Below are 12,456 nucleotides of genomic sequence, written 5' to 3' on the forward strand. Positions count from 1 at the left end.
TTTTTCACAAGGGATGGCGAAACGAGGTGCACACAAAATTATTGCTAAATTCATCTAGTTGGCAGAGCTTGTTAGTTAGTCAATATATAAAACTGATTTGGGACTACTAGACTCCAGTTTCCGCTTCCGAATACACCGATAATACAGGGTGATTTTTTAAGAGCTTGAGAACTTTTTTAAACAATAAAACGCATAAAATTTGCAAAATCTCATCGGTTCTTTATTTTAAACGTTAGATTGGTACATGACATTTACTTTTTGAAGATAATTTCATTTAAATGTTGACCGCGGCTGCGTCTTAGGTGGTCCATTCGGAAAGTCCAATTTTGTGCAACTTTTTCGAGCATTTCGGCCGGAATAGCCCGAATTTCTTCGGAAATGTTGTCTTTCAAAGCTGGAATAGTTACTGGCTTATTTCTGTAGACTTTAGACTTGACGTAGCCCCACAAAAAATAGTCTAAAGGCGTCAAATCGCATGATCTTGGTGGCCAACTTACCGGTCCATTTCTTGAGATGAATTGTTCTCCGAAGTTTTCCCTCAAAATGGCCATAGAATCGCGAGCTGTGTGGCATGTAGCGCCATCTTGTTGAAACCACATGTCAACCAAGTTCAGTTCTTCCATTTTTGGCAACAAAAAGTTTGTTAGCATCGAACGATAGCGATCGCCATTCACTGTAACGTTGCGTCCAACAGCATCTTTGAAAAAATACGGTCCAATGATTCCACCAGCGTACAAACCACACGAAACAGTGCATTTTTCGGGATGCATGGGCAGTTCTTGAACGGCTTCTGGTTGCTCTTCACTCCAAATGCGGCAATTTTGCTTATTTACGTAGCCATTCAACCAGAAATGAGCCTCATCGCTGAACAAAATTTGTCGATAAAAAAGCGGACTTTCCGAATGGACCACCTAAGACGCAGCCACGGTCAACATTTAAATGAAACTATCTTCAAAAAGTAAATGTCATGTACCAATCTAACGTTTAAAATAAAGAACCGATGAGATTTTGCAAATTTTATGCGTTTTATTGTTTAAAAAAGTTCTCAAGCTCTTAAAAAATCACCCTGTAGTAAAAAACAAAAAAACGGAACTTATTTCGATTTTTCAGCAACGGTTTAACCGATTTACACGAATCCGTTCGCAATGTGCTTTGTTCAATTTCGTATAGCGTGCACAATTGCCACTTTTAAATCTATATTTTTCAGGTGTGAAATACGTAAATTTGTAAATCTTTTACTCAATGTGTTAGTATTATAACAAAATCATAAAAACGATCATTTTCTATAAAAGTACACTTATTGCCTTACTCACATAGAAAGTTTATGCAATCACTTGAATAATTGACTAGTAAAACAATATCTGTGTGTGAGTATGTGTCAAATAATGTCACTCATAAAATAAAAAATCTCATAGTCCCATAGGTTGCTATGGAATTTCATCATGCTTTCATAAGGTAAGGTGTGTTTAAAATTGCACACCGTCATTTAGACCTACAATGAGAAAATGGGTGAAATTCTTCCAGATCTGGCTCAAAACTAATTGCTATAAAACACATGGGCTGAAAAGACCCAGGCCTAACACATAGATGGCGCTAGTTTTATTGCAATCAAAGTTTAGTTAATACTAACCTTTAAAAGACAGCTGCTAAAATTTCATGATATTCTATTCATTAGTTTGTAAGTTATTGTGCTAAGAGTGCCGCTACTTTTGTTATGTTCAGAACTTTTGTTATGTAGAAAACATTTTCGTGTTTTAATTTTATACTGCTTCTTGATGGGGAAAAAAGCCGTTTAAGCAGAGGAATGGCTTAAAAATGGCTAAAAGTGGACATCCAAATGAGGCGGTAACGACAGCAAACATTTAAAAAATCCACAAAATCGTTTTGAATGATCGAATAGTGAAGTTGCGTGAGTTAGCTGACATCGTAAAGATATCAAAAGAACGTGTTGGCTTTATATTGCATGAGCATTTGATTGTGAGAAAGCTCTGTTCAAAAAGAGTGCCGCGTTTGTTCACTGTTGACCAAAAACGAGACCAAGTTGATGATTCTGAGCAGTGTTTGGCCATGTTTAAACTAACTTCGAATTACTCCCACATCCACCGTAATCACCAGACTACTGGCTGTTCGCAGACCTGAAAAAAATGCTCGCCGCTAAGAAATTTCGCATTTTTTGAAGAGGTTATCGCTGAAACTAAGGCAAAAGATAAATCATACAACAAAAGTGGTATTGAAATGTTAGAACGGTGCTGGAATGATTGCGTTGCTCTTAATGGAGATTACGTTGATGAATAAAGTTAATTTTAAACAAAAACAAATTCTGTTCTCTTTGTTAAGCCCGAGACTTTTCAGCCCATGTGTTAAGTTACTTATTAAACGAACGACTTCGGGTATACTGGTTCCCGGTTCCAGAAGTGCCGTAAATACCCACTTAGAAAAAAACGTTCAACGATGGTCCTTCATTGGTCCAATACGTTGAATCATTGGTCCAATGAAAGTCCAATAAATCGTGCCGTTTTTGCCGTTCAACAAACCCGGCGGACAGAGGTCCATTGTTGAGCCATTTTTAATATAAGGAATTGGAGCCCTGAGTTTTTTCCACTTATTTCTAACTTCTAATTCACGTAGAATAACAACAAATTTTCTTTCTATGTAGAGGTAACACTTAATTTCGACACTATTTTTGCAAGAGAAAAAACAACAACAAACCGTTCCAGCAAATTTAACGAATATTTCGTGCAATATGTCGTTCAACAAGCTAAAATTAGCTAAAACAAAATAAAATTAGCTATAGTCTCATAGTTTGCTATTTAATTTCATCCGGTCAAAATTGTCCAGGCGAAATAGCGTCATTATCTCGCCGTACGTGTCTTGTTTATTTCCCTCCTCTTTCTTTTTTCTTTTTTTTTTATTCGACTTCATTTGATATTCGTCAGTCCCGCATGTACGTACAAAACACGAATCTTGAGACGAGGTAAATGAGATTGAAATATGGGTATGTTTGGTAGTGAGAAAGTAATGTTTTTTTTTTGCGTGACGGCTAAGACCGATCACGGTCCATCTCGCCTAAGAGAAAGTAATGTTATTGGCAATAACATTTTCCATGTTTAGTATATATGAAGGGCAATAACTTATTGCCTTTCATATGTATATTTTATTGAAAAAATAATACCAAGACGCTTACAATGTAGAACCGATTCAAAACGGTTCTGCCAATCTTGTATGGCAAGAATCCGGTAGAAAAGAACCGTTAATAACCGCTAGGCGAAATTCTCTGCCGGAAACGGTTGTTGCATTGTTGCCAGACTTTTGCTGGAATTCTGGCAGAACTTCGCAAAAAATGGCTGGCAGACATAGCAAGCCGTCTGGGGGAAAATCTGCCCGGCGCCTACAAGTGGGTTCTTGTGATTACCAGCGTTGCCAGGTAATTTTTCCAAAATTCTGTGTTCGGCGCAAAAGTCCATCTGTACCATATCGGAATCGGAACTCCGTAACATAAGTACCCAGGAAAATGACACCAAAGCTCATTTTGGCGAGCAGAAAAAAAAGGTCCCACTGCAACCTTTTCTCATGTCTATCAGAGCTAAACCCGAAAATCGGTATTTATCTGTACGTTCCGTGTATTATCCGCAAAACAACCTAATTTTAAGTACATTCCACCTAATTTGGGGTTCCGTTCGATAACTTAATTTAAGGTAAAGTGGCTCTAGGTAGTTTCTGTAAGGCACGTGCAAAAAAAACTTAAAGATGAGTTATACCTACTCGATAGTAAGTTATATTTACTTTACAGTTGAGTCGTATTGACTCTATTTCAGGTTGATACAGTTTAATAAATTTTAGCTTATTGAACGAAACTCTCGCTGTTGGGTGGTATTGCATTTGGAAAACAATGGAAGGAGCGAATGAAAGGAAAGATTCAAAATAACTCAAAATTAAGTAATAAAAAGTCGAATAATAGGTAGTTTTTGTTTTCCGTGTGCGAATGCGAAACGCTACAAGCAGAGAAACATATTGTAATATACTAACTAAATCTTGATTTCAAGCAGATTTTGATTTTTTCTTAAATAGTGACAAGAGGAAATGTGGTTTGAAATAGCAATTATTGTTACTTGAAACTACAAAACTAGATATTCGATTTTTCTCATTGGATTAGTTTGTTTCAATTAACATTTTGATAAAAATCACAAATATTTCACTTGTACGTTCTTGTCAATTTTTAGCCAAACAATTTCTAACTTCTAATTCACGTAGAATAACAACAAATTTTCTTTCTATGTAGAGGTAACACTTAATTTCGACACTATTTTTGCAAGAGAAAAAACAACAACAAACCGTTCCAGCAAATTGAACGAATATTTCGTGCAATATGTCGTTCAACAAGCGCTCAAAGACCAACAAAATTGAACGGCCTGCTGAGAGGGTAGTGGTCAAAGCGAGACTCACTCAATTCTCGAAGAGATGATTTGATCGATTTCCACAAACTTATGCTCAAATAAAATAAAATTAGCTATAGTCTCATAGTTTGCTATTTAATTTCATCCGGTCAAAATTGTCCAGGCGAAATAGCGTCATTATCTCGCCGTTCGTGTCTTGTTTATTTCCCTCCTCTTTCTTTTTTCTTTTTTTTTTATTCGACTTCATTTGATATTCGTCAGTCCCGCATGTACGTACAAAACACGAATCTTGAGACGAGGTAAATGAGATTGAAATATGGGTATGTTTGGTAGTGAGAAAGTAATGTTTTTTTTTTTGCGTGACGGCTAAGACCGATCACGGTCCATCTCGCCTAAGAGAAAGTAATGTTATTGGCAATAACATTTTCCATGTTTAGTATATATGAAGGGCAATAACTTATTGCCTTTCATATGTATATTTTATTGAAAAAATAATACCAAGACGCTTAAAATGTAGAACCGATTCAAAACGGTTCTGCCAATCTTGTATGGCAAGAATCCGGTAGAAAAGAACCGTTAATAACCGCTAGGCGAAATTCTCTGCCGGAAACGGTTGTTGCATTGTTGCCAGACTTTTGCAGGAATTCTGGCAGAACTTCGCAAAAAATGGCTGGCAGACATAGCAAGCCGTCTGGGGGAAAATCTGCCCGGCGCCTACAAGTGGGTTCTTGTGATTACCAGCGTTACCAGGTAATTTTTCCAAAATTCTGTGTTCGGCGCAAAAGTCCATCTGTACCATATCGGAATCGGAACTCCGTAACATAAGTACCCAGGAAAATGACACCAAAGCTCATTTTGGCGAGCAAAAAAAAAAGGTCCCACTGCAACCTTTTCTCATGTCTATCAGAGCTAAACCCGAAAATCGGTATTTATCTGTACGTTCCGTGTATTATCCGCAAAACAACCTAATTTTAAGTACATTCCACCTAATTTGGGGTTCCGTTCGATAACTTAATTTAAGGTAAAGTGGCTCTAGGTAGTTTCTGTAAGGCACGTGCAAAAAAAACTTAAAGATGAGTTATACCTACTCGATAGTAAGTTATATTTACTTTACAGTTGAGTCGTATTGACTCTATTTCAGGTTGATACAGTTTAATAAATTTTAGCTTATTGAACGAAACTCTCGCTGTTGGGTGGTATTGCATTTGGAAAACAATGGAAGGAGCGAATGAAAGGAAAGATTCAAAATAACTCAAAATTAAGTAATAAAAAGTCAAATAATAGGTAGTTTTTGTTTTCCGTGTGCGAATGCGAAACGCTACAAGCAGAGAAACATATTGTAATATACTAACTAAATCTTGATTTCAAGCAGATTTTGATTTTTTCTTAAATAGTGACAAAAGGAAATGTGGTTTGAAATAGCAATTATTGTTACTTGAAACTACAAAACTAGATATTCGATTTTTCTCATTGGATTAGTTTGTTTCAATTAACATTTTGATAAAAATCACAAATATTTCATTTGTACGTTCTTGTCAATTTTTAGCCAAACAATTTCGTGTTAAATTTAACTTGCAAAATCAGTTTAAAATGAAATAAATTTAAATAAAGGTAATATATGTAGTACTTTGAATTTACAAAACTTGGCAGTTTAAAGAAATGATAAGATATTAACTTAGTCTGGTTAAGATAGAGATAACCTGCATCAAAGATTTGCTGTAAAGAAAACGTGTTATGTAACATTTTGAAGTTTCTAATATTATTAATTATCAATACTTACGATTGGATTGTTCAAAAGCCCCAAACCAAAGTATTAAGCAGATAAAATTTCACTTTTTGTAAAGCGTGCAAACTTTTCTGTTTATTCACGGATAAAAAATTGGTCTGGTCTATCGAAAACAAATGATACGGTTCATTTCAACAATAATTATTGTTGTATCATTATACAAATAAGATCATAGATAAAATGTACCAAACCTTTTCTTACCATAAAGGTAAAGCAGTCTAGAATCAACAAATATATTGCCAATAAAATCAACTCAACTGTTGTTGATATGCAATAAACAGACTGCTTATTTCAACAACTAAATCAGCTGGAACAACTATTTTTTTCGTTTGACTAGACTAACATTTTGATTAACATCAAACAGAGATCAATGTTGATGTTGCAGAGAGAAATCGGTTTCAAACAGTCATATTTTTGAAATTAACATATATTAAATTATTTAAAAATCTACTATCTGTATCAGTGGCGTACCGAGAAAATTTGGCACCCGGGCAGAATAAGTTTTGCCGCGCCATCGTTGGTTCAGTGAGCAAGAAAAAGCTCTTAACCCTATCTTCGGAAAGATGACTTGGACGAGCAAAAAAAAGGTTAAGGATTGCAAGAAACGACGTCGAGGACAGGATCTTGATGGGGTGCTCATCCGGAAGATCTAATAAAATCAGACAACGATACTTTCAGTGATGTAATATGGATTCTTTTGTTTTTGTTCCGCTGCAAAGTCTCATAATATCAAACTTGAGCGAATTCAGTATCGTTATTTGCGAATTGCTTTAGGCTGCATGCATTCGACACATACAATGAGTCTTGAAGTTCTGGCGGGAGTTCTTCCATTAAAAGATCGTTTTTGGGAGCTTTTATCACGACTTATATTTTATTTTATATATTTATATGTATATGTCACACACTCAAATAAAAATTCACGTTCGATTCACTTGAAAAATCACGTAAAATGGTTTCAAGTGTCAAACTGAATATTTTACGTGACGAAAATGAATGTTATACGAACATCCCCTAAAATGAATAGAGTTATCACATAAGGTTTACGTGAATTGACCAAACGTCAAACAATCTACGTGAATTTCCAGTGTGAAAAACTCGATTTTGAAAATGGCGAGCAGTGGCCCTCGAAGTGTAAGTAGTGTAAATATTTGCGAGAAAAGTTATTTAATTACAATTTTTACTCCATCGACCGGACCATTCCAGTATGAAAGTTTCCATGTGTTCAACTGGACCGAGTGCCTGCGTGAGTCCGGAAGTTTACCCGCTCCTGCCGAATGCTTCAAACAGGCCGTCGGTATGAAGCTAGAGACACTGGAACCATGTAATGCGACTTCAACCTGCATCAGTAGTGTTGTGGGAGTTCTTGGATCTCGACTTCGGCTTCGGTTGGATGGCAGTGACAACAAAAACGATTTCTGGAGGCTTGTCGATTTGAGATACCACGACGTTATTAATTGCTTTTTAAGCCATTGGAATTATATGATAATTTAATGAAATAAATGTTTTATATTTCATGGCATTTTTCATTTCATAGATTTATATCAAAATCTGAAATCTCCCTTTTGATTACAACCAATATATAAAATAGTAATTTTCTGGTATCTAAATTTGATATGAACTGATAGATAAATGTGATATGAACAGTACATTACATTTTACCTATAGAACACGTAACTTTTACTGGATTATGCATTAAACAGCTTTTAAATGCCAGTCCATTAAAACCTACGTGAAAAGTAGGGTGGAAAATATTCACATAACTTTTCACGTAACTATAATATGATTATTATTTTGAGTGCAGGAAATCGACCCTTCAAGATATATTTCTATTCGTGGCAATCTCCTAAATGTCCCTGACTCAACTTTATTTTTCGACACATCCATGCAGCGCGAAGTGCATGAAATCCCGGAACACCTACGCTCGATGGAAATCCCAAAAATATTTACAAGTAAGCTCAGGCCTATTGACTCTGAAAAATATATTACACGGGCGGATCACGAATTGAAGAGGCTACTGGGTTTGGTATATTCAACAATAATGTTTCGGCTTCATTTAGGCTTCAAGAACCTGCATCTGTTTATATAGCAGAGCAGCGGAGTTAGCAGCAGTTCATTATAGTTTGAGTGTAATCGTCACATTATCTCCAAACCATTATTTTCTCTTCACAGATAGTCTGATTGCAATTGAAGGCTCATTGCTCTATTCCAGGCAATGAAAGAGCCGATAGTTTAGCCAAACGTGGTGCTATTGAGGGTGAAATTTGGGAGACCGATTGCTTTCAATGAATTCTAGCTGCTGGCAAGCTGGCAAGCTTCTTGGGATAAAGATGGTCTGGGATGATCGGTGGATGCACTCAATTATTCCTAAAATATCGACAAAGTCATGGTTCAGAGGACTGTATGCGAGTAAGGACTTCATTCGTGTGATGTCCAGACTCATGTCCAATCACTACACGTTAGATGCACATCTCCTTCGAATTGGACTTTCCGAGACTAATCATTGTGCTTGTGGTGAAGGTTATCGTGATATTGATCATGTCGTTTGGACATGCGTGGAGTATCGTGATGTCAGATCTCAAATAATAAATTCCTTGCGTACTCAAGGTAGACTATCCAATGTCCCAATTCGCGACACTCTTGTTTGTCGTGACCTTCCTTACATGAAACTTCTATTATTTTATGTTAGACTGTTTTCTCTTCCAAGAGGTCTACCAATAGCCAACTATATGATATTGAATAAAAGTGATGAACTAATACAAACAAACCTGAAATAGTTATAAGATCATGTAAAAAATAATTATTTAATGTAATTTATAATATCAACTCGCTTGATAAAAACAGATTAACTAATGAATACCAACATACTAATATGATATTCGAAATGTATTAGGTTTAAAGTACTATGTATTGTGGATGCCACGGCGAAAAAAAATTTAGGTATATTGCCTATGAAATAAACGTATTTATGAAAAAAAAAAAGGATGACTTGTTCGTATTCGTTCGAAAGGATATGTTCGTCGAATAGTCGATACGGAAGTAAACAAGCATGATGAAACAAATTCAGCGAAAAAAGAAGTCAAATAACAAATGTTATCAAACATTTTTCATTACGATTTAAGTCTGTACCGGAACTGATGGTTTAAAGTTGGATTGGCGTTGTCCTTATGCATGTACGATGTTTGAAAGTGAGATTGATTCGAACGAAAATATTAATACGAATTAGACATACTTTCAAACGTATCGCATACGGCTATAAAGGAGAATGAGAATGAGCTACTTTTAAGAGAATAATTTAGAAACTTTCAAACTTTCTTTATGGAACTTATGTCTTTACCTTAGTATGCTTACGTATTGATTAGTGATGTTGAGTGCACGATGTAAAATTAGGTTTTTTACCGTCACTGCTAACCTCAATCGGATGAACACTTTTTGACAGTCCAGCAGTACTGTTTGTAAACAGAAATTTCTTTTGTTTGTTTATTGACAAATTGGATCAGACCATTTACGGTCCGTATCGCCTAAATAAAGTTTTAAAACATTTGTTCACGATTGAATACGGTTCGTTTTTGATATTTATTAAATAAAAGTGACTAGTTGCAAAGTGTAAAAATGATTGTTTTAGATGTGCTCTTCGATTTTTGTTTACGCTTGTTTGTAAACAGTACCGCTGAACTGTCAAGGATGAATACTTGTTCATTTGTGTCGTCACGATAAAAAACCTAATACCTGGTGATCATGTTTTTCTATGTGTTAGTGCGGTTTTTATTTTATTTTAAAATACCAGAGAGACGTGAAGAAGAAAAACATAAACAAATGACGTTCCGGGAGTTGCTTTTATGAAAATATTTAGAGTTGATTCTGTTTGCGAAAATATTGACAGTAAAATGCGATGTTTTGTTCCGGGATGTTTCAATCGTCGAATTAGAGGAAATGATCTGTCTATTAAAAAAACTGGTATATTTTTTGCGCGCTGGAGTACAATAGTGTAAAGAACTGGTGCGTATGTTCTGCAAATTTCGGGACCAAAGATTTTCAGTCGAGCTGCAGCTTAAATTTTGTGGTTTTCAACGTCGGGTCTTAGAAAAGCATGGTAAGTTCAATATTTTCAATCATCACACGTAATGAGTACACTGATTTTAGCTCAACCTTCGATTCAAAGACAAGTTTTCCGGAACGGATTTGGTAGAAGCAAATGGCATTGGTCTAGCCAGACTTAGTGGTCACAGCACCTTCCTTCTGTAAAAAAATAACAAGACCAGGAACACGTCGACCATCATTAAAAAAGTAAGTACGTTTTACGGATAGAAACTTGATATGAAACTTTCGTTCTGTGTGTGAGTTAACGGGCGTACTGAAGCCTGCATCGTAGAGTAGAGCAGAGTATAACCAACTCGCTCGTAGTTAACCTCGAACGGATGTACCCAGTAAACATTCGGAATCTCAAACTTTGGCTGGTAACATTCTCCACCGACGGTGTAATTCGAGCGAACAAATGGATCGATTCGCTCGACCTCCATATGAACATCGGTAGTCTGAAATGATTTTATTTTGTCATCTTCGGTGTTTCACGATGGATTGATGTCTCCTTGCGGTGTTGATAAAACATCATTTTTGTGAAATACTTATTTGATGAGAACGCTGAAAAGATGACAATAAATTGCGTCAGAAAAAAATATAATAAATCAAATAAAACCATACTTAAGAGTATGAAGAGCTACAGGCAGATATTGTTTGATGAATTAGGAACTGTTAAACCAAGATGTATTCATTATCGGTTAACCGATCAGTTAAGCGACAATCAACGTGTGGTCTCCATTGTGTAACAAAAAAAAATATCAATAAGTGTAACATTTTATTCGTCCAATTCGGAATCATTTAGATCACCAACAGCCAAAAAATGCCACTGACAGCACAATCACTTCATTATCCATGATGACTGTAATAGATTCCACAGTGCGATCCGCCAAATCCTTCCTTCAACGAAAAGAACAGAATCGGATGTGTGTACAAGTTTCTATATTTCGACGTTACCTTGCAAGCCCTTGAAGAAAAAATGTCCAGATTTTCAATTAGTGCCAAAGATTCGCCAGGCTGCTCGACAACCGAAGTCACTTAGTAGCAGAGATGCCATTTATACAGATTTATCTGTATTGTACAGATTTTTACATGCACATACAGATTTTATACAGAATACAGATTTTGAACAGATTTCGTATGTTTAATACAGATTTATGCAGATTTTTTAAAAAGTTCTTAGTTTTTATTTGGCCTAAGCCATAATTAAAGATTCAGTAATAGAGATGAGATAAAAGTTTCGTAACCAAAGAACTAAATTTGATTTAATTACTAAGTTGCGGAAATTGAAAATGTCTTTTTCTTCAAGAAATAATCGAGTTTTTCAAAAACGATTAACTTCTGCGTTTAGGGTTCCCAAGTATACTTATTTTTCATCGACAGTTACAATTCGCACTGGGTTTTTCGCATGTTCATTCTGTTTGTGTGAAACCCATTTACAAACCATTTTAAATTTTTCCCAAGGCTTTTAGACTATCAGAAATTAAATTGAAATGTTCGGCCATAATTTATTTTATTTTTGTATCATTTTAGTCCAATAATAATTGTAGCTCCTCATCTACATACAGTTGTGGTCGAATTTCAAGTTCTTTGTCATTAACATAAAAATAACCTGTTTTGAAACGTTGAAATCAGAGCGCATAAGTTTTGACAGTTGCAACAAGATCCCCATAAGTCTCAATAAGAACTCGGTTCATTTTTCATTTAATTGAGCATTAAATCATATCTTGCCACACAAATGCTTTTATATATTTGGCTCGAAATTCGACATGGTTAACACAAAATAAAAACAAGTTTTTCTCGAAATCACGTAAACAAAAACACGCATTGAAGTGTGGGGTCAAAAAAACGAATAGATTTTATCCGCTATATGTTGACAACAAAACGACACTTTGAACTTACAGATCTGGTATATGAAAATATGGAACTTAGATTTAAACTGCAAATCGATGCAATGTTTGAATTAAACCTCATTATCGAACTGAGAAACTACTGGGGTTGGGAACCGACTTGAATTCGCAGATTAGGCACTGAAATGCCATGTTGACTCAATAACAAGAATTCTGCGCATATTCAAAAAGTTTAGCAAAGCTCATTATACTGTTAAAATACTTGGAGGGAGGGATTGCTGATAGTAATAATTGAATAAGAAAATATTCAAAAAGATTGCAGATATTTGCTTATATTCATCTTCAATCGTAA

At 35.4% G+C, this 12,456-nt stretch overlaps 1 long non-coding RNA gene across 1 annotated transcript; it reads right to left on the reverse strand.

Moving 5' to 3' along the window:
* Positions 1–10,116: 10,116 nt before the first annotated feature.
* Positions 10,117–11,304, reverse strand: LOC131431082 (uncharacterized). The gene is made up of 3 exons (XR_009229638.1): positions 11,212–11,304; positions 10,879–11,154; positions 10,117–10,818 (listed from the first exon to the last, which is right to left on the reverse strand). It is a non-coding gene; the product is annotated as an uncharacterized LOC131431082 (long non-coding RNA).
* Between the last annotated feature and the right edge of the window lie 1,152 nt (positions 11,305–12,456).

Source organism: Malaya genurostris, chromosome 2, assembly GCF_030247185.1.
Source record: "Malaya genurostris strain Urasoe2022 chromosome 2, Malgen_1.1, whole genome shotgun sequence".
Lineage (NCBI taxonomy): Eukaryota > Metazoa > Arthropoda > Insecta > Diptera > Culicidae > Malaya > Malaya genurostris.